Source organism: Manis javanica, chromosome 4, assembly GCF_040802235.1.
Source record: "Manis javanica isolate MJ-LG chromosome 4, MJ_LKY, whole genome shotgun sequence".
NCBI classification, from domain to species: Eukaryota; Metazoa; Chordata; class Mammalia; order Pholidota; family Manidae; genus Manis; species Manis javanica.
Genome location: NC_133159.1, coordinates 75409566 through 75436278, shown reverse-complemented (window position 1 = coordinate 75436278; position 26713 = coordinate 75409566). Strand labels below are relative to the sequence as shown.

The 26713-nt window shown below is 36.7% G+C and overlaps 1 long non-coding RNA gene across 2 annotated transcripts in view; it reads right to left on the bottom strand.

Annotated features, from left to right (window-relative positions):
• LOC140848925 (uncharacterized) overlaps positions 1–26713 on the bottom strand; it is a 34048-nt gene that overhangs the window by 4649 nt on the left and 2686 nt on the right. For both annotated transcript variants that reach the window (XR_012130233.1, XR_012130232.1), the window contains exon 3: positions 16294–16436. This is a non-coding gene — a long non-coding RNA (uncharacterized lncRNA). The remainder of the gene's footprint in view (positions 1–16293; positions 16437–26713) is intronic.

Sequence of the window (26713 nt, the reverse complement as noted above, 5' to 3'; positions counted from 1 at the left end):
TATAATTTACACCTTCTTTTTCATGCTGTGTAGCCTTTCTCAGGGCACATTAGAGCCTTTGCACTGGACTTCCCTTTGTGAGGACAGGAAGGTTTTAGGAGGTGTCCCCCTGGTTGGCGTCTTCTCCCCCCAGCCTCAGCTCAAACACCGCCGGCCCAGTGGGGCCTTCCCCAAACCCTCAATCTAGGGCACCTCCTCTGCCATTTGCCATTTCCTTCATGCCACATGTCACTTCTGTCTTTAACGATCTTGTTCATTTATTTATTTGCTTGTTTTCGGCTTTTCCCCTGGTAGAATGTAGGTTCCCTGTGAGCTGAAATCCTGTCTTTATCATTGTCCTTGCAGGCCTTAGGGTAGGATTTGTTACAAAGAATTTGCTCAGAGGATATTTGTTGACTTACTGAATTCCTCCTATGGTTGGACCAACTGTACCAAATGCGTTCAGCAATTCCTTACTGCAGAGCATTTGTTTTAATAATTTTAATAGCACCATAAGAATGTGTGTGTGTATTTGGACAGTTCTTGTCTCCCTCCCAACAGTAAATTAAAACATTTCAAACATACAGAAAAGTAGAAAGACTAGTGTAATGAACATCCATATACCTTTCATCAAGATTAAAAGTTTGTTAATATTTTGTCCTGTTTACTTTCTCTTTTTTCATACACTTTTTAAATGAACCATTTAAAAATAAGTTTCAGACTTCACGATACTTCACCCCTAAACATTTCAGCATTCATCTTCTACGAACAAGTACATTTCCCTAAAAAAAACGCAATGCTATTAGGACACATAGGGAAATTAAAAATAAATAGCAATTTTGTAATGTAACATGATAGCCTATATTCAAATTTCCACAATTGCCCTTAAAAACACATTTATAGATATTTTATTTATTTATATATTTGAACCAGAATCAAACCAAGTTTCATACCTTGTATTTGTTTGTATAGCTATTTAGACTCAATCAAGAACAGTCATCCTGTGTTTTTAATTTATTCATTTTCTTAATGACATTGACTTTTTGAGGAAACTAGATTAATTTTCCTACAGAATATCCCATAGGACTTCCTGCTCATTTCTTCATGGTGTGAGTTACCTTGCTTTTCTTTCCACCATATTTCCTATCACTGGAAGTTAGATCTAGATACTTGCTTAGATTATATGATTACAATCGCTTATAGTCATGATTCTTTTTGATGTTAAAATTGTGCCAAATCTGTTCACAGGATGCCTCGTTAAGCTAGCTTCTCTATCCTTTTTAATATGACTCCTTAATCTGTGTGTGCTTTTGCTTTCTGGCACAGAAATGTATCATAGCATAGCACAGAAATAAATCTTGTATTTTCCCCCACACCTAGTATCTGTGATTTCACCAAGGAGCACTTTTTTCTATTTTTGTTTTTTTTTGAAATGACCAAAAATTATTTGAAAACAAAAATCTGTTGATATTATAAGACTGCTATTGCTTCAAAGACCTTGCTGTGGTCTAAACTATTATGTATATATACATATGTAGATACACACATTTTTCATTTCATATTTATATTATGAAGATTTCTCTTAACTGCTCTGATTCTGTATCTTTATTTTAAACACATCAACCAAAATACACCAAGGAAAAGGTTAGATTTATTTAGCTTATTGCAGCAGGGGAAAATGCACACCACAGAAAACCACGGGGCATCTCAAAAGTGGGGCAAAGGAGGATTGAGAGAGTCAGAGTTAAATACGGGATACTTAGAATTTGTAAAATAAGGGAGTTGCCAATTTAGTTTGTAGTTTCATCCTTACAGAGGGAGGACACTGATGAATTATTGTTAGATCACTAAGAGACTGCAGTCTCTTTCAAAAATTATGGGCTGAAATGAGCTAGTGTTAAAAAGCTTTGAGCTTAAATGATTTGTCTTGCATGTTATGGTTTGGTATAATTTATCTGTTTTGGGAATCATAGTACAGTTGTGTAAACTGTGGTTTCTGTTTCAATGATCATTTCCCACCACTTGAACCAGCTGCCATGAGAGTTATTTTTTTAAACAGTTTTATTGAGGTATAATTGATATACAAAACACTGTATACACAATATATACAGTTGAAGGATTTGGACATATGCATTCAGCCGTGAAACTGTCACCACAATCAATGTAATAAGCATGTCCATCACTTCCAAAAGTTTCCTTGTGCTTTTTTTGCTTGGTTGTTTTTTTTTCTGCAGGAACACTTAACAGGTGTTCCACTAACAAAATTTTAAGTGCACAATACAATTGTTAACTTTAGATTCAGTGTTGTACAGTAGTTATTTAGAATTATTCATCTTGCATAACTGAAACTTTAAACCCTTTGAAAAAGAACTCTCCATTTCCACGTTTTCCTAGCCCCTGGCAACTAGCATTTTATTCACTGTATCTATGAGTTGAATAAGTTTTAGATATGTCATACAAGTGGAATCATGCAGTATTTGTCCTATTGTGACTGCCTATTTCACTTACATAACATCTTCCAGATTCATCCATGTTGATACAAATAGAAAGATTTCCTTCTTTCTTAAGGCTGAACAATAAATATTCCATTGTGTGAATATATCACATTTTCTTTATTATCTGTTGATGGACATTTGGATTATTTTCATAGCTTGGCCATTCTGAATAATGCTCTAATGAACATGGGACCATAGATACCTCTGGAAAATCTTGATTTCAATTCTTGTGGCTATATACTTGGAAGTGGCATTGCTATCAGATGGTAGTGTATTTTAAATTTTTGAGAAACTTTCATGCTGTTTTCCATAGCAGCCACTCTATTTTGCATTCCCGCTACAGTGTACAAGTTTCAGTTTCTCCACAACCTTGCCAGCATTTATCTTTTGTGTGTGTGTGTTTTTTAATTTATAAAAACCATCTTAATACGTGTGAGGTGATATCTCATTGTGGCTTTCATTTGTGTTTTCCTGGTTGTTAGTGACATTAAACATTTTTTCATATACTTGTTTGCCATTTGTATGTCTTCATTAGAGAAATGACTATTCAAATCCTTAACCCATTTTTAAAACAAGTTATTATTTGTAGTGTTGCTTTGTAGAGTTCCTTATTTTTTGTAAAAAAATAATCCTTTATAAGATATGTTTTTTGAAAATATTTCTCCCATTCTGTAGGTTGCCTTTTCACCCTGTTGATTGCTATGCAGAAGTTTTTTGGTTTGATGTAGTTCTGCTTCACTGTTTTTGCTTTCATTGTCTATGACTTTGGCATCATATCTGAGAAATTATTGCTAAAACCAACTGCAAGAAGATTTTCCCCTAAGTTCTCTTCAAGGAGTTTTATAGTTTCATGTCTTACATTTAAGTCATTAATCTATATGGAGTTGATTTTTGAGTATGGTGTCATGGGTCCAGTATCATTATTTTGCATTTAAACAGTTTTCCCAGTACCATTTGTTGAGGAGACTATCCTTCCTCATTGTTTATTCTTGGTACCTTTGTTGAAGGTTATTTGACTGTATCTATGTGGGCTTATATCTGGGTTGCTTATTCTGTTCCATTGGTCTGTATATCTGTCTTTACACTAGATCTATATTGTTTTCATTACTGAGGCTTTGTAATAAATGTTGAGATCAGGAAGTATGATGCCTCCAGCTTTGTTCTTTCTTCTCAGGATGGCTTTGGCTATGCTGGGTCTTTTGTAGTTCCATGTGAACTTTAGGATTATTTTTTCCTATTTCTGTAGAAAATGTATTAGGGATTTTGATAGGGATAACATTGAATCTGTAGATTGCTCTGGGTGGTATAGATGTGTTAACAAGTTTTACATCTTCCGATCTATGAACACAGGATGTCTTTCCATTTATTTGAGTCTTTTAAGATTTCTTCATCAATATTTTCTACTTTTCAGGGTACAAGTCTCTTGCCTCCTTAGTTCAATATAATCCTAAATATTTTATTCTTTTTGACACTATTATAAATAGCATTGTTTTCTTAATTTCCTTTTTTGGATAGTTCATTGTTAGTATAAAGAAATGAAATTGATTTTTGTATTTTGATTTTGTACCCTGTAACTTTACTTAATTTGTGTATTCAAATAATTTTTTGGTGGAGAATTTAGAATTTTCTACCAATAGGATAATGTCCTCTGTAAATAGATAATTTTTCATCTTCCATTCCTATTTGGATGCCTTTTCTTTCTTTTTCTTCCTTAATTGCTTTGGTTAGGGCTTCCAATGCTACAATGAATTAAAGCAGTGAGAGTTGAGCATCCTTGTCTTGTGTCGGATTTTAGAGGAAAAGCTTTCAGTATTTCACCATTGAGTTAGCTGTGGGCTTGTCATGTATGACCTTTATTACGTTGAGATACAGTCCCTTTATATTTAGTTTATTGAGTGTTTTTTATCTTGAGAGGATATTGAATTTTATCAAATGCTTTCCCTGATTCAATTGAGATGATCATAGTTTTACTCTTTATTCTGTTCATGTGGTCTGTTCAGTTCTATTGCTTCATATTTTATTTTTAGTAGGTTGTATGCTTCTAGAGATTTATCCATTTCTTCTAGGTTATCAAATTCATTGATGTATAATTTTTCACAATAATTTTTTCTGATCCTTTTTATTTCTTTGGCATTAGTTGTAATGTGTCCTGTTTCATTTTTTGTTTTACTTTTTAACTCTCTTTTTTAAATCTAGCTAAAAATTTTTCAACTTTATATATCTTTCTAAAAAACCATGTGATATAATGATTTATAAGAAACATTTATTTTGGTTATTCAGATGACCAAAATATATTTCTCAGATATATTTGGTCTTTATCCACAGTTCCTGAAAACATTTCAGAGCTGTAAAGGTGAAATAGGTCTCATGTTATGTTAATAGAGAGTTTTATGGACTCCACCCAAAGGTGGGGGCTGGTTGCCAGGGGACCACCCATGTGATTAGAGGGTGGGAATTTTCAGCCTCCAGCCCCCAACCCCTAAGAGGGAGAGGGCAGAGGGACTGGAAGTTGAATCAGCCAATGGCCAATGACTTAGTAAACTATGACTAGGCAATGAAGCCCTTACAAAAGCCGAAAAGGAGAACATTTTACTCTTTTGCTTCCTGCTTCCCTGCCTGACAGTGAGCTTCCATACATGGGAAATCAGAATGCTTTCACATGCTACCAAGCAAGGGTCCAAGCTCCATGGAGATAGAAGCGCCTTTATTTGAGACCATGTGCTATGTATCTCTTCATCTGGCTATTAATTTATATCCTTTATGTATTCTTTACTAAACTGGTAAATGTAAGTGTTTTCTGAGTTCTGTGAGCCACTCTAGCAAATTAATAAAATCTAAAGGGAAAGTTGTTAAACCTCCAATCTGCATCTGGTCAGGCAGAAGCACAGATAACACTCTGGGGCTTATGACTGGAGTCTGTATTTAGGGGGTGGAGGGCAGTCTCATGGGAACCCTCACCCTGGGGAATCTTGTGCTGTCTCTAGGCAGAGACTATCAGAATTGAGTTGAATTCTCAGACACCCTGCTGATGCTTGAGAATTGCTTGGCATTCTGTAAAGGGACCCTCTCCCCTTGACTCCACCAACACATACACACACACACACACACACACACGAACTGGGTCCAGGAAGCCAAAAGGAAACCAACTCTTAAGTTTTTGTCTTAGTCCATTCAGACTTCTATAACAAAATACCACAGACTGGGTAGCTAATAAATAACAGAAATTTATTGCTCATACTTCTATAGGCTGAGAAGTCCACAAGACACCAGTCTTCTTCAGCTGAGGGCTTTACAGGTTTATAGTCAATGCCTTCTCGTTATGTCCTCATGTAGTGCGAAGGGCTAGGGATCTCTCTGCAATCTTTTAAAAGGCATGAATCCCATTCATGAGGTCTGTCACCATGACCTAAACACCTCCCAAAGGCCCCACTTTCTAATATCATCATCTTTGGGGTGTAGAATTCTAACATAGGATTTTTTGGAGACACAAACATTCAGGCCTGAGCAGTTTCATTAATTTTTTCTATTGTTTTGCTGGTATCTATTTTGTTTATTTCTGCTCTAATATTTATAATTTTATTCTGTCTGCTAACCTTGGGCTTAGTTTATTCTTTTTCTAGTTCCTTACGGTGTAAAGTTGGATTATTAAATTCAGATCTTTCTTTTTTCTTAATCTAAGAAAGAAAGAATCTGGATTCTTTAGCTGAATCCAATAATTTTTGGTATGTTTTTCATTTTCATTTGTCTCAAGATATTTTCTGTTTCTCCTTTTGACTTCCTCTTTGATCTGTTAGCTGTTCAGAAGTCTGTTGTTTAATTTCCACAGATATGTGTATTTTCCATTTTTCTCCTGTTATTGATTTCTATTTTCATACCATTGTTGTTGGAAAAGTTGGTCTGATTTCAGCCTTAAAATTTGTTAGGACTTATTTTGTGGCCTAACATGTGCTCTCTCAGGAAGAAGGTTACTTGTGTGATTGACAAGATGATGCATTCTGCTGCTGTTGTGTGGACTGTTTTGTTTATGTATATATATTAGGCGCATTTTGTCTTTAATGCTGTTCAAGTCTATTTCCTTACTGATTTTCTTTCCAGATGTTATGTCTGTTGTTGAAAGTGGTATATTGAAGTCTGCTGTTATTGTATTTCTGTTTTGCTCCCGATGCAGTTTTGTCAATATTTGCTTTATGTATTTAAGTGCCCTGATGTTGGGTGTATATATATGAATAATTGTTATATCTTTCTGATAAACTGAACCTTTTATCATTATATAATCTTTCTTTATTGATTGCGATTACAGTTTTGAGTTAATGTTAGTTTTGTCTGATATAAGTAAAGCCAGTTCTGCTCTCTTTTGTTTACCTTTTGCATGAATATCTTTTTCCATCCTTTTATTTTCAGCCTTTATTTATCCTTAAATCTAAAAAGGATCTCTTGGAAGTATATGCAAAGTTAATCTGTTTTTTTAATCCATTCATGTATTTTATTCAGTCAACCACTTAGTTATTTGATTGAAGAATTTAGTCCATTTACATTTAAGGTAATTATCGATAGGGAAGGACTTAGTATTACTATTTTGCTAGTTGTTTTCTATCTGTTTTGTGATTTTTTTTCTTCCTCCTTTTCTCTCTTGCTGTCTTCCTTTGTGTTTCATTGATTTTTTTTTCTATTGTGAGATTCTTTGATTCTTTTCTTTTTTCCTTTTGTGAATCCTCTACTGGTATTTTCTTTATGGTTACCATGAAGCTTACCTAAAATATTTTATAGTTATAATAGTTTAAGGTAACAATAACAACTTCAATCACATACAAAAACTCTACACCTTACTTCTCCCTTTTAATTTTGTGTTACTGACATTACATTTTATATCTCTTTGTATTATATATCCATTAGTAAATATTTATAGTTATATTTATTTTTAATACTTTCTCCTTTAACACTTATACTAAAATTAAAAATGATTTATATACCACTATTATAGTGTTACAGTATTCTGTATTTGTCTATATGCTTACCTTTACAGTGAGTTTTATACTTTGATATACTTTCATTTTTCTGTTTAGTGTCATTTCATTTCAACTTGAATAAGTCCCCTTATCATTTCTCATAAGATAAGCTTGTGGTGATGAACTCCCTGAGCTTTTATTTATTTGGGAAAGTCTTCATCTCTTCATTTTTGGAAGGACAGTTTTGCTGAGTATAGTATTCTTGGTTGATAGCATTTTTCTTTCACTACTTTGAGTATATCATCCCACTCCCTTTTATCCTGTAAGGTTTCTGCAGAGGGATTTGTTGATGGTCTTATGAGGTTCCCTTGTACATGACAGGGATTCTTTAGCTGAATTGATGATATTCCTTGTATATCACTTTTTTCTTGTTGCTTTTAAATTTTCTCTTTGCCTTTGATTTGGCAATTTGATTATACTGTGTCTCAGCGCAGACTTTCTGAATTTAACCTCTTTGGTATTCTTTAGGTTTCATGCATCTGAGTGTTCATTTCCTTCCTCAGATTTAGGAAGTTTTCAACCATTATTTCTTTAAATAAGGTTTCTGTCCCTTTCTCTCTCTTACCACCTTCTGGGAGTTCCATACTACATATATAGGCATATCTTATTGCACTTCATAGATATTGTGTTTTTTACAAGTTCAAGATTTGTGCCAATGCTGTATCACACATGTCTATCTGCATCACTTTTCCAAAGCATTTGTTCACTTTGTGTCTGTATGGCAAATTTTGGTTCTTACAGTATTTCAAACTTTTTCATTATTATTATATTTGTTATGGTAATCTATAATTAGTGATCTTTAATTTTACTATTATAAATTTTGGAGGGGGTTCCAAGAACTGTACCCATACAAGGTGTTGGACTTAACTGATAAATATTGTGTGTGTACTAACTGCTCTAGTCACAGGCCATTCCCCCATCTCTCTCCTTCTCCTTGGGCCTCCCTATTTCCTAAGACAAAACCATATTGAAATTGGGCCAATTAGTAACCCTACAATGGCTTTTAAGTGTTCAGGTGAAGGAAAAATCTCATGACTCTCAGTTTAAATCCAAATCTCGAAATGATTATGCTTAGTAAGAAAGGCAGGTTGAAAACTAAGATGGAATGAAAGGTAGGCCTCTTCTACCAACCAGATTGTAAATGAAAAGTCCTTGAAGGAAATTAAATATGATACTCAAATGAACATATGAGTGATAAGAAAGGGAAATAGCATTTTTGCTGATATGGAGAAAGTTATGTATAGAAAATCAAACCAGCCATAACATTCACTTAAGCCAACATCTAATCCAACCCAAGGCCCTAACTCTTTTCAAGTCTATGAAGGCTGAGAGAGGTGAGGAAGCTGCAGAAGAAAAATTAGAAGCTAGCAGAGGTTGTTCATGATGTTTAAGGAAAGAAGCCCTCTCTATAACATAAAAATAAAAGTGCAAGGTGAAGTAGCATGTGCTGATATAGAAGCTACAGCAAGTTATCCAGATCTGCTTTATACAATTAATGAAGATGGCTAAGCTAAAAAATAGATTTTTAGTGTAGATGAAACCATCTTCTACTGGAAGAAGATGCCATCTAGGACTTTCATAGCTAGGCAGGAGAAGTAAATGCCTGGCTTCAAAGCTTCCAAAGACAGGCTGATTCTCTTGTTAGGAACTATTGTTGCTGGTGACTTTAAATTGAAGCCAATGTTTATTCTACAATTCCAAAGACACTAAGGCTCTTAAGAATTATACTAAATCTACTTTTCCTGTATTCTATAAGTGGAACATGAAAGCCTGGATGACAGCGCAGTTGTTTAGTTTACTGAATATTTTAAGCTCACTGTTGAGATCCACTGCTTCAGGAAAAAAGATTCCTTACAAAATATTACTGCTCACTGACAATGCACCTGGTCACCCAAGAGGTCTGATGGAGATGCACAAGACTCATGTTATTTTCATGCCTGTTAACATAATATCCATTCTGCAGCCTGTGGATCAAAAAGCCATTTTGACTTTCATGTCCTCTTATTTAAGAAATACATTCATGAGGCTATAACTTCCATGGATAGTGATTCCTCTGATGAATCTGAGAAAAGTGAACTGAAAAACCATCTGGAAAAGATTCACCATTCTAGATGCCATTAAGAACATTTGTGACTCATGAAGGAGGTCAATATATCAATATTAACAGGAGTTTGACAGGCGTTGATTCCAAACCTTGTGGATGACCTTCAGGGATTCAAGACTTCAGCAGAGGAAGTAACTGAGTAGTAGAAACAGCAATAGAAGTGGAGCCTGCATATGTGACTGAATTGCTGCAATCTCTCAATAAACTTTAATGGTTGAGGAGTTGCTTTTTATGGCTGAGTATTGTAAGTGGCTTCTTGAGATGGAACCTACTCTTGGTGGAAATGCTGAGATTGTTGAAGCAACAACAGAAGATTTAGAATATTACATGGATTTAGTTGATAAAACAGTGGCAGGATACAGAAGGAAGTTCTCCTGTGGGTAAAATGCTACCAAACAGCATCACATACTACAGAAAAATTGTTCATGGAAGGGGAAGGAAGAGCTGATCAATGAAGTAAATTTCCTTTTTGCCTTATTTAAAGAAATTGTCATCGCAATCTCAACCTTCAGAAACCACCATCTTGATCAGTCAGCAGCCATCAACATTGATATAAGATGCTCCACTAGCAAAAAGATTATGACTTGCTGAAAGCTCAGATCATGGCTAACATTTTTGAACAATAAAGTGTTTTTAAATTAAGATATGTACTTTTTTTTAGACATAATGCTATTGTACACTTTATAGACTATAGTATAGTGTAAATAACTTTTATATGTACTGGGAAACAAAAAAATTCATTTGATTCATTTTATAGCTATATTTGCTTTATTGTGGTGTCTGCCATATCTCCAAGGTATGCTCATATTGATTTTCTTGATGCCTTTCCATAAATCTCATAGGCTTTCTTGACTCTTTTTCATTTTTTTTTCTTTTTGCTCCTCTGACTGGATAATTTCAAATGACTTGTCTTTAAGTTCACTGATTCTTTCTTTTGCTTGGTCAACTTGTTACTGAAGCTCTCTATTAAAATTTTCATTTCAATATTGTATTCTTCAGCTCAGTACTATATTCTTCAGACCTAGAATTTCTTTTGGATTTTTTTTTTGCTTCTATCTCTGTGTTAATATTCTCATTTTGTTTATGTAACATTTTTCTGTTTATACATTTTTGTTTAGTTGTCTACTGTCTTCTCTTGTAGCTCACTGAGCTTCTTTTAGATTATTATTTTGAATTCTTTGTCAGACAATCCATAGATCTCAATTTCTTTAAGATAAGTTACTGTAGATTAATTTTGTTCCTTTGATTGTGTCATATTTCTTTGAGTCTTCATGTTCCTTGTAGACTTGAATTGATGTTTGTACATTTGAAGAGGTAGCCACCTCTTCCAATCTTTAAAGATTGGCTTTAGCAAGAAAAGACAGTCATCAATTGACCTTACTAGAGGTTCTAGGAGCCTCTAAAAATTTTTCTGTGGATGTGCATATTCGAGCCTTCTCCTTGCTTTCTGGGAAAGATATCTGAAAGTTGTGCACCTTCTCCCAATCTTGAAGAGTTGTGATGGCCGCCAAAAACTGCCACCTCCTTTTTCCTAGAGCAGTTCACTGAAAGACCAATATGTTAGATGAATGCCCCATTCCTCTCCCTCCCACCTGAGACAGATGTATGCAGGTTGTGCTCCTTTTCCCAAAGTCACAGCTATGTGACTTCCATAAACCACCTGTCCACTTTCCCTAGGGAAGTGCTTTGAAAGGCCTGGCCATCAAGTACAAGCTCCACTTCTCCCTCCTATAAGATAAATATCAGGATTTTGCACATTCCCTCAATCTTGCAAAGCCACCACCTTTTTTCTTTTTCTTTTTTTAAAAAACTGCCCTCATCTTTACTCCCCATTATAAGGAAGGGAGACTTTTAATGTTTTCTCAATGCTAGTTAGTCATTGGTAGAGATGTTATAGCTATAAATTTCTATCTAAGCTGTGTTTTTGCTGAATCTGTATATTTTAATATTTGTGTTTTGTTTTGGTTTTTAATTACCCTAAAATATTTTCTAATTTCCCTTTCTTTTTTGACTAATTCATTTCTTATGAATGTCTTTGATTCCCTCATATTTGTAAATCCCCAAATTTCCTTTTGTGGTTGACTTCTAATTTAATTTCATTGTGTTTAGGAAACATACTTTACATGATTTAAATCCTTTTAAATTTATTGAGGTTTGTTTTATAGTCTGGTAAATGGCCTATCTTGAAGAATGTTTCATGGGTATTTTAGAAGAGAGTGTATTCTGTTGATATGGGGAAGAGTATTCTATGGATGTCTGATAGGTCTAGTGGATTGATAGGGATGTCAAGTTCTCTATATCCCTGTTGATTTTATGTTTAGTTGTTCTATACTACTATCTAATTTTGAGATTTCCCTTTATCCTTGTGGTTCCACAGCTCGCCAACTTTTTCTGTTTGGTGAATTGGTCTTGAATCTGTGGTTTGGTTTCCTTTAAATATTTCTTGAAATTACCAGCCAATACTTTAAAAATATTGTCTTTGCATTAGTCTCTCTTTTGTTCTGTAACACACCTGTTCAATACAGTTTAGATTCCCTTGCCTTTTCCTCCAAGATACCTCACTTCTCTTCCATCTCTTCTTTTTTTGTTTTGTTTTATTTGGTGCTGCACTCATGATATTTTATTTGTAACTGTCTTTCAGTACACCAGTTCTTTCTTCAGATGACTCTAATCTGCCTTTAATAATGTATTTTGTATTTCTAATTTCAGCTGTTCCATTTTTCACGTAAAGAAATTTCCATTCCTTTTGAAATCTGCTGTGTCACCTAACAGAGTTTCCTATTTCAAATATTTCAGTTTGTCTTTTATTTTTTTAAGCAAGGAAAGTCTGTGGGTTTGTAAATTCTGTGCAATATTTACTATATTTAAAGTTTCTTCATTTGTTCCTTTGGTCTTTGTTATTTTTTCTCATTATTTCTATTCAATTTCTTCAAAGTTTTCTTGTGGGCTTTATATAAGGAATAGGATAAAACTATTTTCTTTTGTGGAGGATTTACATTCAATTCTTTTATGTGCCTGTGGATATTACTTGTCCAGGATCACCTTAAAATAGCCACATGATCTTGACTTGAGTGTTCGGACTATCCAAGAGATGCAGCACTGTAATAACTGCATTTTCTAGCTCTGTATTTCATGGTGTGATAACTTTGGGCTTTTCTGACCCTGAAGAGACTAACCATCCCAGAACTAGCCAATTCTTAGAGAGAGTAAAGGACTCTCCGGCAAGTGTGCCTTTCATGTACAAACTAACCTATACATAGCCCATGTCCCAACCACTTTCTCTATAAGTTCTCACACTCTGGACCACTAACCACCTGTTCTAATCACTTGGACGTCAGGTATCAGACAACTGTAGATATGTCCCAGAGCCCACTGAAATTACTCACACTGGCCAATCCTAACCCTGCTTATCATGCTTCACCTGTTCCTTATTGAAAACATCACAAAAAAGGTTCTTGCTCATGTTTCACTTTGCTCCCTTTGCCACTTGATTGACCCTTATGTGGCCCTGCATAGTGTGGCATGCCCCCTCCTCATAAGAACTGTGAGTAACAAACTATCTTTTCAATGGCAATTGACCCCTGATCATTTTTTGTCTCTGAATAATAATAAAACCTACATTTTGAAACAAGCCCCAGGCTGCAATTATATGTGATAGGCACCTTGTCATTATAGCTCCTCAGGGATCTTTTTTCCCTTTACTTGTTCTCCTTTCCATATTGCACCAAATGAACTTTGGGCATAACCTGTGAAGAGTGAGGAATGTCAGATTTACTGATAGTTCATGCTTTCATTGAAAGTTTATTTCAGTTGTTTTCATCCTTGACTTCAATTAGAATTTCCTGAGGAAGTATTTTTAAAAAACAGTCACGCTTAGACCTATTAAATCAGAGTTGGTGATAGATCTGGAATTCAAGTACGTGCATTTCTAAAGAGCACCCCAGTTGATATTTATGTGCAGCAAATGTTAAGAATTACTGATCTAGTCTTTTAACATCTAAAGGTGGTTTCCTACTAGACTCTTTTCTTTGTCTTCCCAATACCCTTTACTGACAAAGCCTACCCAGTGCCATGTTGCAACGGAAAGGTATTTGAAGAGTTCAGCTCTACTTTTTCAGAACAGGGAATGAAAGGTAGATTTGGAGTTGGAAGGCAATGAATAAATAGCAGAATCACCCTAAGAATCTCATGAGATACGGTAGTGAACATGCTTAATATGTTAACATTGAACATGTTTAGCACAGTGCCTGGAATATGGTAAGTGATTAATAGATATTATACTATAATTCTATTTTCTGTATATCCCATTTAATTTTATTATTAAATGAGGCTTGGTTTCTATTTAATTACACTAAAAATGTGAAACAATGTATAATTCCAGAAGGATAAAACAGTATCTATTCTCTGTAAACCTAGAAAAAAAATAGGACTAATACTCATTTACTCATGAGCATCCTGACTGATCTTTTTGAAGTATAACCTCTAAAATGGCAGCAAGATTACCTTACCAGCACTCTAGTATGAGAAATTCTAACTTTCAATTTCTAATGTTCAAACAAAACATATTCCCTCATGAATAAAGACATTTCCATTGAAGCTTTGCTTTCCTTTTGTATCACATAGAACTGTGATGTCATCTTATTAATCTTCAGTGCTTTGGGGAGGCAAGAATAGGGAAATATACATCCCATTTGATATTGCCTTTATTTCTCATGATTAGTTTAATGCTGTTATTAAAGCAAATAAGCTGCCTTTTATTTTTTCTTATCATTAGCAAGATTAACAATTTTTTGATGCTGAATCACAATATTTTGTTAATTTGGTGCATAGATTTTAATGCTTTTTAAAAATTGAGATATAATTGGCATATGACATTATGTTAGTTTCAGGTATACAACATAAGGATTTGATATATGTATATATTGCAAAATGATCACTATAATAAGTCTAGTTAACTTCCATCATCACACACAGTTAAACTTTTTTTGTGATGAGAACTTTTAAGGTCTACTCTTTTAGCAATTTTCAAATATACTATGCAGTATTACCAACTATAGCCATCATGTTGTATGTTACATTCCCATAAACTGTTTACTTGGGGCAAGCTTTGGCTTTTGAATTCTGGACCTTTATCTCACAATGCCCTCAAAACTGATGGTATGTATCCCTGTTTGGCAAATGCTATCAGGAAAAAGCAGTCTCAATGCTCTACCTAGGTCTTTGGGTCCCCACTTTCCCTTGGAATTTGGCCTAGCAATGTCATTCATTATTTGCCAAATTTTTTATTGCTTTTATTATTTTTTAAAAATAAATATCATAATTTATTTAATGACATGTCTTTTTTCTCAACTTCAAGTTATTAAAGCCAAAACTCATCAAAATAAACAGTGGATTTTGTTACTTTAAAAAGCTTAAAAGTTTCTTATTCCAGAATTTTAAATTGTTTTTAGCACAAACATTTATCTGAAAAGAAAATTTAGATTAGGTCACCATACTTCCCAATTCCTAGGCTTCAATTATTTTGAATACTGGTCTGCTCATTCTCTCTCTTGCCTCTGTGCTCAAACCCATCGCAGCAGTGCAGTCATGGTGCAGTTGGCAGACTGCTATGCCCTCCCTCAAGGGTCCTTATCCTGTTCTGTCTCAGGCTTTTCTGCAAACTGAAAGGCAGCCCATTTTTCACAAGCACAGCCTATAAATTTAGGGGTGTTAAAAATCCTTTTGGCAATTCTCAATCAATGGGAAGCATGAGGTTGTTAATCCCATGCCCAAATCCCCATATTGCCTTTCCGAGGGGCAATTCTGAAATGCATATTATGTAGTTCTTCATAATATCTACAGTGGGATTGATCTCCAGTTTTCCACAATGGTAACAAGCTCAGTAATTCACCTTTTTGATTTTTCCATTTTCCCATCGTAACTAAGCTCACTTTCCCCTTTTCCCTCCTCTGGCTGCCTGTCATTACTTCCCTATTACATACATCCAAGTCTCTTTTCTGGGAGGGAGAACCAAGCAGAAATGCATGCTCTCCATAGGAGCTTAAGAACTTACAACTTCGCTCATCATTTCAGTTAACCTTTAAAGAACCTACAATATAGCCAATCTTTACATCAGGAAACAGAGGCAAAATTATCATTGTATGCATGTGACATATTTGTATATGCAGATTTATATTTTATTTTACTAAAATTTCTATAAATTCTATATATGAATAAAGCACTTTTCACAGGAAAAGTCACTCATTCATATGTTACTGGATAAGCTATGATTTTGAGTTGCCACATGATGACAGTGCCTGCAAGTCATTATATCTTAGCTATGACCTGTGCTGTAGCCAGGGCAACTATGTTGTTCCTTAATCTGTGCTTGGCACAGTCAGGCCATGTATAGCAAATGCAAGCAGAGACACCCCTGAAAATCTGTATATCCTTCACCAGTGCCCAGCCCACTCAGGCTAGGTGAAGTCACCTTGGCATGAACCCAAATGTTAGGCTCCTTCACTCACTCACAGAGGCCTGCAGACCTGGCAGCTGATATCCCCTTCCTACTAACAAAACTGGCCTCTTCCTCATTACCCCTGACTATGTCCCATCACCACTTGTTTCTCTTTGGCCTATCTAAGAACAACTGGTGTATGTTGTCGGGAGTAAGACAGTTTGTTGTGTAGACATGTGGACACATGACCCCGACACCCAGGTAGGGACTTACTTGGATGATGCTCAGACAGATGGAGTAAATACACTCCTTTTCCTTATGTCTGCTCCAAACAATAAAGATTTTTATAAACCGTTTGACCGTAAAGTCTCTAGGAGCAGACGCTCAGATTGAAATTCTGGAATTGGACCATTGACCTGTAAGACAGTGATACATAGGATGACCATCCAATGATGACCCTTGACATGTAGTAGTAATGCATTTACTTAAACCAGGGGTGAGAAAACTGTGGCCGTTAGGCCAACTTTTTCCCATTGCCTATTTTTGAAAGTAATGTCTTAACAGGACATAGCCATGCCCATTTGTTAACATATTGTCTATGGATGCTCTCACTGAATAGTTGTGACAAAGACCCTAAGGCCCGCAAATCCTAAAATATTTACTATCTGGCCCCGTATGAGAGTTTCCACAAACCAGGAAGATGGTGAGGTAAGTGGAGAGGAAGAAGAGGAAGGAGAACTTTGTCCTCACACAAGCTGCTTCTCCAGATTTTTTTCTGTGCTTCTCATTTCCCATTGTACACTTGTTCCATGTCTTTCCTCCACAAACACATGTGCTCACTCAATCACGTCCTTCTCTAAGTAAATTCCTTTGAAACTGGACCTATTAGTTAAATTTCTGTATAAAGGAGGCACATATGTTAGGAGAGTGTCCATATTTGGAGAAGTATGAGAATGCTGAGCAAAATGTCCACACTGAGCATCTCTGCATAATGCAATTAAAGATGACTCATTTTCATCTTATCTTTATTGCCTAATTATTTTATTGTAAAGGATACTTGCTTAATTATGTGTGTGTGTGTGTGTGTGTATACACACACATACATATAATATATAATATAAGGTAGTGCTGGATGGCTGGTTTGTACAAGCACACCCTGAAAGCCCAGGTTCTTCATTATCTCAAAAATACATGGTTCTGGTCCTCCCTCTGTCCTCCCACCAATCAAGATATGTAGCAAAACATGTTTGGCATGACAAGGTCAGAGATACTGGGGGTGGGCAGCCTGGGACATCTCCTTGGTAATGAAGAATGTCCAGAGAGCAGGCCTTCATCCTGAGATATGGGTACTGCCAGGAGCGTAGTGGCCCCAGACAATTGCTAGGCTGGTTGCCATATTATAAAAGCTTGCTGCAGGAGAGCCCTGTCAGCTGGTCCTGGATGCCTTGTGCATAATTTCCCCAATAAACCTAGGTCCCTATCACTGTGTCCAGGTCTTTTCTCCATCCTTCCAAACCATCTGGCATCCCTGGCTTGGAGTCAGCCAGGGTGCAGCTACTATGTAAATATAATTAGGGAACAAGGATTCTGGGGAAAAAAGATGGCAGTGTAGGAAGGCAAGGCAAAACCTCCTTACAAAATCACATAGACCACGAAAATACAGCAAATACAGCTAGACCTGAAATCAACCTGAAGATGGCAGAACTGACCATAGACATTTGGGAAAGAAAAGACCCTACAGAAAAGGGTAAAATAACCTAGCTGTGAGCTGCAGGGACCAAGCCTTCGTCCCCACCTGATCCACAGGCAAGAAGAAGAGGAACGGAACAGGGAGGGAGTGGAAACCTGGGACCCTGAACATCTGGCCCTGGATTGGTGGGGCTGGACAAGAGAGGGGCAAACACTCACACAGGCTTAGATCCAAGCTGCCTGTGAAGAACAGGCATGCTCCATTGGCCCCCCTGAGAAAGAAAGCAGAGCAGGCAGCTTGAAAGACTTCCCAGCAGTGAGAGGGGTGCCAGAAGGGCAAGGACAGTGATCTCTGTTTAGGAGAATGGTCAGGTGGACAGTACTTCCCCAGCCTGCTCTCAGCCCAACACTTTGGGAGCCTGCAAGAGCTTTGGATACTCCATCCCCCTTATTGGTATCAAAACCCGGAGATTCCTCACAATGGTGCTCTGTGTGCAGGAGCCAGCCTTGGGAGCTCTTTCCTCCTGGCAGGCCCCTGTCCTGTTCACCAGTGCCTCTGCCATTGCAGCAGGCCAGGCAAAGATCAGCTCCAGTCCTGTGGCCCTATGGGAGTACACAGCCCAGCCACAGGAGCTCTTTCTTCCCAGCAGGTGCTGGTCCTGCTTGCCTGCACCATTGTGGCAGGCCAGAGGGAAGGCAGCTCTACCTACTGGCAGCTCCAGAGAGTATTCTCCTTGTTACTGCATCAGCTGATGGCCCATTGAGCCCACTTGAAATCAGAACACCACAAACAATGTGGAAAGGTGCCACACCCACTGCACACCAACAGCTGGGACTCCCGCACAGGAAACTGAACTTCTGGGCACTAGGGAGCACCTTGTACACAAATCTATTATCCCATAAGAAACATGAAAAGAAAATGAAGAGACAGAGGAATTTGGTCCAAACCAAAAAAGAAGAAAAAACACCAGAAAGAGGGTTTACTGAAACTGAAATCACCAATCTTCTTGATAGAGATTTCAAAGTAAAAGTCATAAACATGTTCATGGAGCTGCAGAAAACCATTCAAGATCTGAGAGAGGACTTCAACACAGAGATAGAAGTTTTGAAAATGTATCTGGAATGAAATTCACAATGGAGAGATTTAAAAATAGATTAGATGAGGTAGAGGAGATGGTAAATGAAATAGAAATTAGATAACAGGAATACAAAGAAGCCAAGGAACAGAGAGAAAAAAGAATCTCTAGGAATGAAAGAGTAATGAGAGAACTGTGCAACCAATCCAAACAGAATAATATTTGCATTCTAGGGGTATCAGAAGAAGAAAGGAGAGGTAAAGGGATAGAAAGTCTCTTTGAAGAAATAATTGTTGAAAACCTTCCCAACCCATGGAAGGAAATAGTCTCTCAGGTCATAGAAGTGCAGAGATCTCCCAACAAAAGGAATACTAGGAAAACAACACAAAGACAAATAATAATCAAAATGGCAAAGACCAAGGACAAGAACGAATACTGAAAGCAGCTAGAGAGAGAAAAAAGATCACTTAAAAAGGAAAGCCCATCAGGCTATCATCAGACTTCTCAGCAGAAACTTTACAGGCCAGAAGGGAGTGGCATGATATATTCAATGCAATGAAACAGAAGGGTATCCAACCAAGAATACTCTCTCCAGCAAGATTTTCATTTAAATTTGAAGCAGGGCTTAGACAATTTCCAGATAAGCAAAATTTGAGGGAATTCACCACCACCAAACAATTTCTATGAGATATTTTTAAAAGACTGCTCTAGATGGAAATGCTTCTAGGGCTAAATAGCTGTCACCAGAGAAAATAAACCTACACTAAAGATAGTAGATCAATTATTACTAAGCAAATAAAAAATTAAGTCAGCTACTCACAGAGTTAGTGAAGGGATACACAAAGAGTACAGAATATGACACTTAATATATAAAGAGTAGAAGAGGAAGAAGAAGAAGGGGGGCAAAAAAGAACCTTAGATTGTGTTTGAAATAGAGTAATAAGTGATTTAAGATAGACTGGTAGCTTTCCTTGAACCTTTGTTAAGCATAAATCTAAAGCCTACAATGGCAATAAGTACATCTATCAATAATCACCTTAAATGTAAATAGACTAAATGTACCAATCAAAAGACATAGAATGACAGAATGGTTAAAAAAAACAAGACCAATCTGTATACTGCCTACAGGGGACTCACTTCAAAACCAAAGACATACACAGAAAAAAACTGAAGGAATGGAAAAAGATATTTTAAGCAACTAATAGGAAGAGAAAAGCAAGAGTGGTAGTATGTAGTACTTATATCAGACAAAATAGATTTCAAAACAAAGAAAGGAACAAGAGACAAAGAAGGACATTACATAATGATAAAGGAGTGTCAGTTCAACAAGAGAATATAACCATTATAAATATCTATGCACCAAACATAGGAGCAGCTACATATGTAAAACAAATACTAACAGAGTTAAAGGGGGAAATAGAATGCAGCTCAATAATTTTAGGAAACTTCAACACATAACTCACTCCAAAAGACTGATCAACCAGACCGAATATAAGTAAGGAGACAGAACCACTGAATAATACATTAGAACAGATGGACCTAACAGACATCTATAGAACACTTCACACAAAAGCAGCAGGATACACATTCTTCTCAAGTGCACATGGAACATTTTCAAGAATAGATCACATACTAGGCCATAAAAAAGCATCAATAAATTAAAAAATCAATAAAATAAAAAATGAAATTGTGCCAACCAGCTTCTCAGGCCACAAAAGTATGAAACTAGAAATAAATTATGCAAAGAAAACAAAAAACCCACAAATATATGGAGTCTTAACAACATGCCCCTAAATAATCAATGGATCAATGACCAAATAAAAACAGAAATCAAGCAATATATGGAAACAAATGAAAACAACAACTCAACACCCCAAAACCTGTGGGATCAGTGAAGGTAGTTCTAAGAGGAAAGTATATAGCAATACTGGCCTACCTCAAGAAAGAAGAACAATCTCAAATGAATAGTCTAAACTCACAATTAATGAAACTAGAAAAAGAAGAGCAAATGAGGTCCAAAGTCAGTAGAAACAGGGACATAATAAAGATCAGAGCAGAAATAAATAAAATTGAGGAAAATAAAACAGTAGAAAGAATCAATGAAAGCAGGAACTTGTTCTTCAAGAAAATAAACAAAATAGATAAACCCCTAATCAGACTTATTAAGAAAAAAAGAGACTGTACACACATAAACAGATTTGGAAATAAAAAAGGAAAAGTCACACATATACAACAGACACCATGGAAATACAAAGAATTATAGAGAATATTATGAAAAATTATATGTCAACAAATTGGACAAGCTAGAAGAAATGGACAACTTTCTAGAAAAACACAACCTTCCAAGACTGACCAAGGAAGAAACAGAAAATCTAAACAGACCAATTACCAGCAATGAAATTGAACTGGTAATCAAAAAACTACCTAAGAACAAAACTCCTGGACCAGATGGCTTCACTGCTGAATTTTATCAAACATTTAAAGAAGAGCTAATGCCCATCCTTTTTAAAGTATTCCAAAAGTGGAAGAGGAGGAAATACTTCCTAACTCATTCCCTAAGGCATCACTCTAATACCAAAATCAGACAAAGATACCATGAAAAAAGAAAACCACAGACCGATATCCCTGATGAACATAGATGCAAAAATCCTCAACAAAATATTAGCAAACCAACTTCAAAAATACGACAAAAAGATCATCCATGATGATCAAGTGGGATTTATTCCAGAGATGGTACAATATTTGAAAACCCATCAATATCATACACCACATCAACAAAAGAAAGACAAAAATCACATGATCATCTCAACAGGTGCTGAAAAAGCATTTGACAAAATTCAACATCCATTCATGAAAAAAAATCTCAACAAAATGGGTATAGAGGGTATGTACCTCAACATAATAAAGTCCACATAGGACAAACCCACAGCCAACATCATACTCAACAGCAAAAATATGAAAGCTTTTCCTCTAAGATCTAGAACAGGACAAGAATGCCCACTCTCACCACTTTTATTCAATATAGTATTGGAGGGCCTAGCCATGGCAATAAGACAATAGAAAGAAAGAAAATGCATCCAAACTGGTAAGGAAGAAGTTAAACTGTCACTGTTGGCAGCCAACATGCCAACATGATAGTTCACATATAAAACTCTAAAGACTCCACCAAAAAACTATTAGAACTAATAACTGAATTGAGCAAAGTTGCAGGATACAAAATTAATACACAGAAGTCTGTTGCATTCTTATTACTAACCATGAATTAGCAGAAAGAGAAATCAGGAAAACAACTCCATTTAAAATTGCATCATAAAGAATAAAATACCTAGGAATAAACTTAAGAGGTGAAAGGCCTGTACTCTGAAAATTACAAGACACTCATGAGAGAAATTAAAGACACCAATAAATGGAAATATGTCCCATGCTCACAGATAGGAAGAACTAATATTGTCAAAATGGCCATCCTGTCTAAAGCAATCTACAGATTCAATGCAGTCCCTATCAAAATACCAACAGCAATCTTCAATGAACTGGAACAAATCATTCTAAAATTCATATGGAACCACAAAAGACCCTGAATAGCCAAAGCAATCCTGAGAAGGAAGAAGAAAGCAGGGGGATTATGCTCCTCAACTTTCAGCTCTACTATAAAGCCACATTAATTAAGACAATTTGGTACTGGCACAGGAGAGACCCATAGATCAATGGAACAGAATAGAGAGCCTAGATATAACCCCACTCATTTATGGCCAATTAATATATGATAAAGGAGCCATGGACATACAATGGGGAAATGACAGTCTCTTCAACTGGTGTTGGCAAAACTGGACAGCTACATGTAAGAGAATGAAACTGGATTACTGTTTAACTCCATACACAAAAGTAAACTCGAAATGGATCAAGGACCTGAATGTAAGTCATGAAACCATAAAACTCTTAGAAGAAAACATAGGCAAAACTCTCTTGAATAAACATGAGCAACTTTTTCACAAATACATCTCCTTGGGCAAGGGAAACAAAATAAAGAATGAACAAGTGGGACAAATCAAAGTAAAAGCTTCTGTACAGCAAAGGACACCATCAGCAGAACAAAAAAGCATCCTAGAGTATGGGAGAATATATTCCTAAATGACTTATTCAATATGGGGTTAACATCCAAAATATATAAAGAGCTCACATGCCTCAACACCCAAAAAAATGAATAACCTGATTAAAATATGGGAAAAGGATCTGAACAGACAATTCTCTAAAGAAGGAATTCAGATAGCCAACAGGCACATGAAAAGATGCTCCACATTGCTAATTATCAGAGAAATGTAAATTAAAGTCACAATGAAATATAACCTCACACCAGTTAGGATGGCCAACATCCAAAAGACACAGAACAACAAATGCTGGTGAGGATGAGGAGAAAGGGGAACACTCTCACACTGCTGGTGGGAATGTGAATTTGTTCAACCATTGTGGAAAGCAGTGTAGAGGTTCCTCACAAAACTCAAAATAAAAATATCATTTGACCCAGTAATTCTACTTCTGGGAATTTACCCAAAGAAAACAAGATTCCTGATTTTAAAAGACATATGCACCCCTACGTTTATCACAGCACTACTTGTAACAGCCAAGATATGGAAGAAATCTAAGTGTTCATCAATAGATGAATGGGTTAAGGAGAGGTGGTACATATACACAATGGAATATTATTCAGTCATAAAAAGAAAAGAAATCCTGCCATTTGCAACAACATGGATGGAGCTTGAGGGTATTGTGTTCAGAGAAATATGCCAGGCAGAGAAAGACAAGTACCAAATGACTTCCTTCATTTGTGGAGTATAACAACAAAGTAAAACTGAAGGAACAAATAGCAGAATTTACAGGCATCGAGAAGGAACTAGTGGTTACCAAAGGGAAGAGGCTGGGGAGGCTGGGTGGGGAGGGAGAAGGGGATTAAGGGGCACTATAATTCCCAATCACAATGATAAGAATACAATAATTTATCCTCCATTTACCCCGTGGTCCCAAGCACATAAGCTGGTGAGAATTATGCCTGGGGCTTGCCTGGGCTTACCCGGCCTTATCTCTAAACATCCCGACCCTCCCCCAAGGCAACATGGGCTTACCCGGCCTTATCTCTAAACATCCCAACCCTCACCCAAGGCAACAGGCCGAGCAGATCCACCACAACAAAAGGCACAACTCTCTGCACCACGCTGCTGCTCCCTCTCTCTCTTTCTCTCTCTCTCTCTCTCTCTCTCTCTCTCTCTCTCTCTCTCTCTCTCTCTCTCTCTCTCTCTCTCTCTCTCTCTCTCTCTCTTTCTCCCCATCTCCCTCTGGGGCAGCCACTTTCTCTTTCAGAAAATAAAATCTCTTGGTAGGCCGCGTCTCCTGAGTCATTCTGGGTAAGGAGGGTCACGGCGAGATACCCTTTCAACAATATAGTTAGATCACAGGGAAGGCAGTACAGCATAGAGAAGACAAGTAATGACTAGCGTCTTACACTGCTGATAGGCTGATTGCAAAGGGAGCGGTGAGAACTTGATAATACGGGTTGATGTTTAAACCACAATGTTGTTCATATGAAGTCTTCATAAGATTGTATATCAATGATACTTTAATTTAAAAAATACATATTTAGGGAACCCATTTAAAATGTTAGAAGCTCTTCACTAAGAAAAGTACCCAGGAATCCCCACTGAAAGAACAATGCTTGAAATATTCTTGGTTGATATAGCTTTGCTTACACTTCTGTCATGGGTTTTCCATTTATCTTGTGTGCCAAGGAAATTTAAGCCAACTAAAAAGATGTATCAAAAATAGAGTCCAGGCATCCTACCCAAAGCAATATACAGAATTGATGCAATCCCTCTCAAATTACCAGCAACATTCTTCAATGAATTGGAACAAATAATTCAAAAATTCATATGGAAACACCAAAGACCCCGAATAGCCAAAGCAATCCTGAAGAAGAAGAATAAAGTAGGGGGGATCTCACTCCCCAACTTCAAGCTCTACTACAAAGCCATAGTAATTAAGACAATTTGGTACTGGCACAAGAACAGAGCCACAGACCAGTGGAACAGATTAGAGACTCCAGACATTAACCCAAACATGTATGGGCAATTAATATATGATAAAGGAGCCATGGACATACAATGGGGAAATGACAGTCTCTTCAGCAGATGGTACTGGCAAAACTGGACATCTACATGTAAGAGAATGAAACTGGATCACTGTCTAACCCCATACACTAAAGTTAATTCAAAATGGATCAAAGACCTGAATGTAAGTCATGAAACCATTAAACTCTTGGAAAAAAACATAGGCAAAAACCTCTTAGACATAAACATGAGTGACCTCTTCTTGAACATATCTCCCCGGGCAAGGAAAACAACAGCAAAAATGAGCAAGTGGGACTACATTAAGCTGAAAAGCTTCTATACAGCGAAAGACACCATCAATAGAACAAAAAGGAACCCTACAGTATGGAAGAACATATTTGAAAATGACAGACCCGATAAAGGCTTGACGTCCAGAATATATAAAGAGCTCACATGCCTCAACAAACAAAAAACAAATAACCCAATTAAAAAATGGGCAGAGGAACTGAACAGACAGTTATCTAAAAAAGAAATATAGATGGCCAAGAGACACATGAAAAGATGCTCCACATCGCTAATTATCAGAGAAATGCAAATTAGAACTACAATGAGGTATCACCTCACACCAGTAAGGATGGCTGCCATCCAAAAGACAAACAACAACAAATGTTGGCAAGGCTGTGGAGAAAGGGGAACCCTCCTACACTGCTGGTGGGAATGTAAATTAGTTCAACCATTGTGGAAAGCAGTTTGGAGGTTCATCAAAATGCTCAAAACATTTGACCCAGGAATTCCACTCCTAGGAATTTACCCTAAGAACGCAGCAATCATGTTTGAGAAAGACAGATGCACCCCTATGTTTATCGCAGCACTATTTACAATAGCCAAGAATTGGAAGCAACCTAAATGTCCATCGGTAGATGAATGGATAAAGAAGATGTGGTACATATACACAATGGAATACTACTCAGCCATAAGAGGTGGAAAAATCCAACCATTTGCAGCAACATGGATGGAGCTGGAGAGTATTATGCTCAGTGAAATAAGCCAAGCGGAGAAAGAGAAATACCAAATGATTTCACTCATCTGAGGAGTATAAGAACAAAGGAAAAACTGAAGGAACAAAACAGCAGCAGAATTACAGAACCCAAAAATGGACTAACAGGTACCAAAGGGAAAGGAACTGGGGAGGAGGGGTGGGCAGGGTGGGATAAGGGGGGGAAGAAGAAGGGGGGTATTAAGATTAGCATGCATGGGGGGGAGGGAGAAAGGGGAGGGTGGGCTGTACAACACAGAGAGGACAAGTAGTGATTCTACAACATTTTGCTAAGCTGATGGACAGTAACCGTAATGTGGTTTTTAGGGGGGACCTGATATAGGGGAGAGCATAGTAAACATAGTATTCTTCATGTAAGTGTAGATTAAAGATTTAAAAAAAAAGAAAGAAAGAAAGAAAAGGGGGATTACTCCTTGATAGGATAAAACTATTGGTAAATCAAAGATCAACGCATGCTTTAAATATCCTTAATGTTGATCACTTAAAGGGTGTCAGATGGTCGGCTATGGAGGTACTCTTTTCTGATAATATTCCTTTCTCTTAATAATAAAAAAAAAAAGCAGTTCCTGTGTGCTGACCTCCAATGAGTTCTGCACAGTGGTATAGAGGGCATGTCAAAGTGTGGGCAAAGGGTCTGTTTGTTTCTATGCAGAAGATCAAGGCCTAGCTTGGCTACCCAGAAAATGAACTAAGATACGAAATGAGGAGGAGCTTCCGGCATCAGCACTCTCTGGAGGACTCGTGCCGGGGGATGATCATCAAGAAGCCTCCACAGG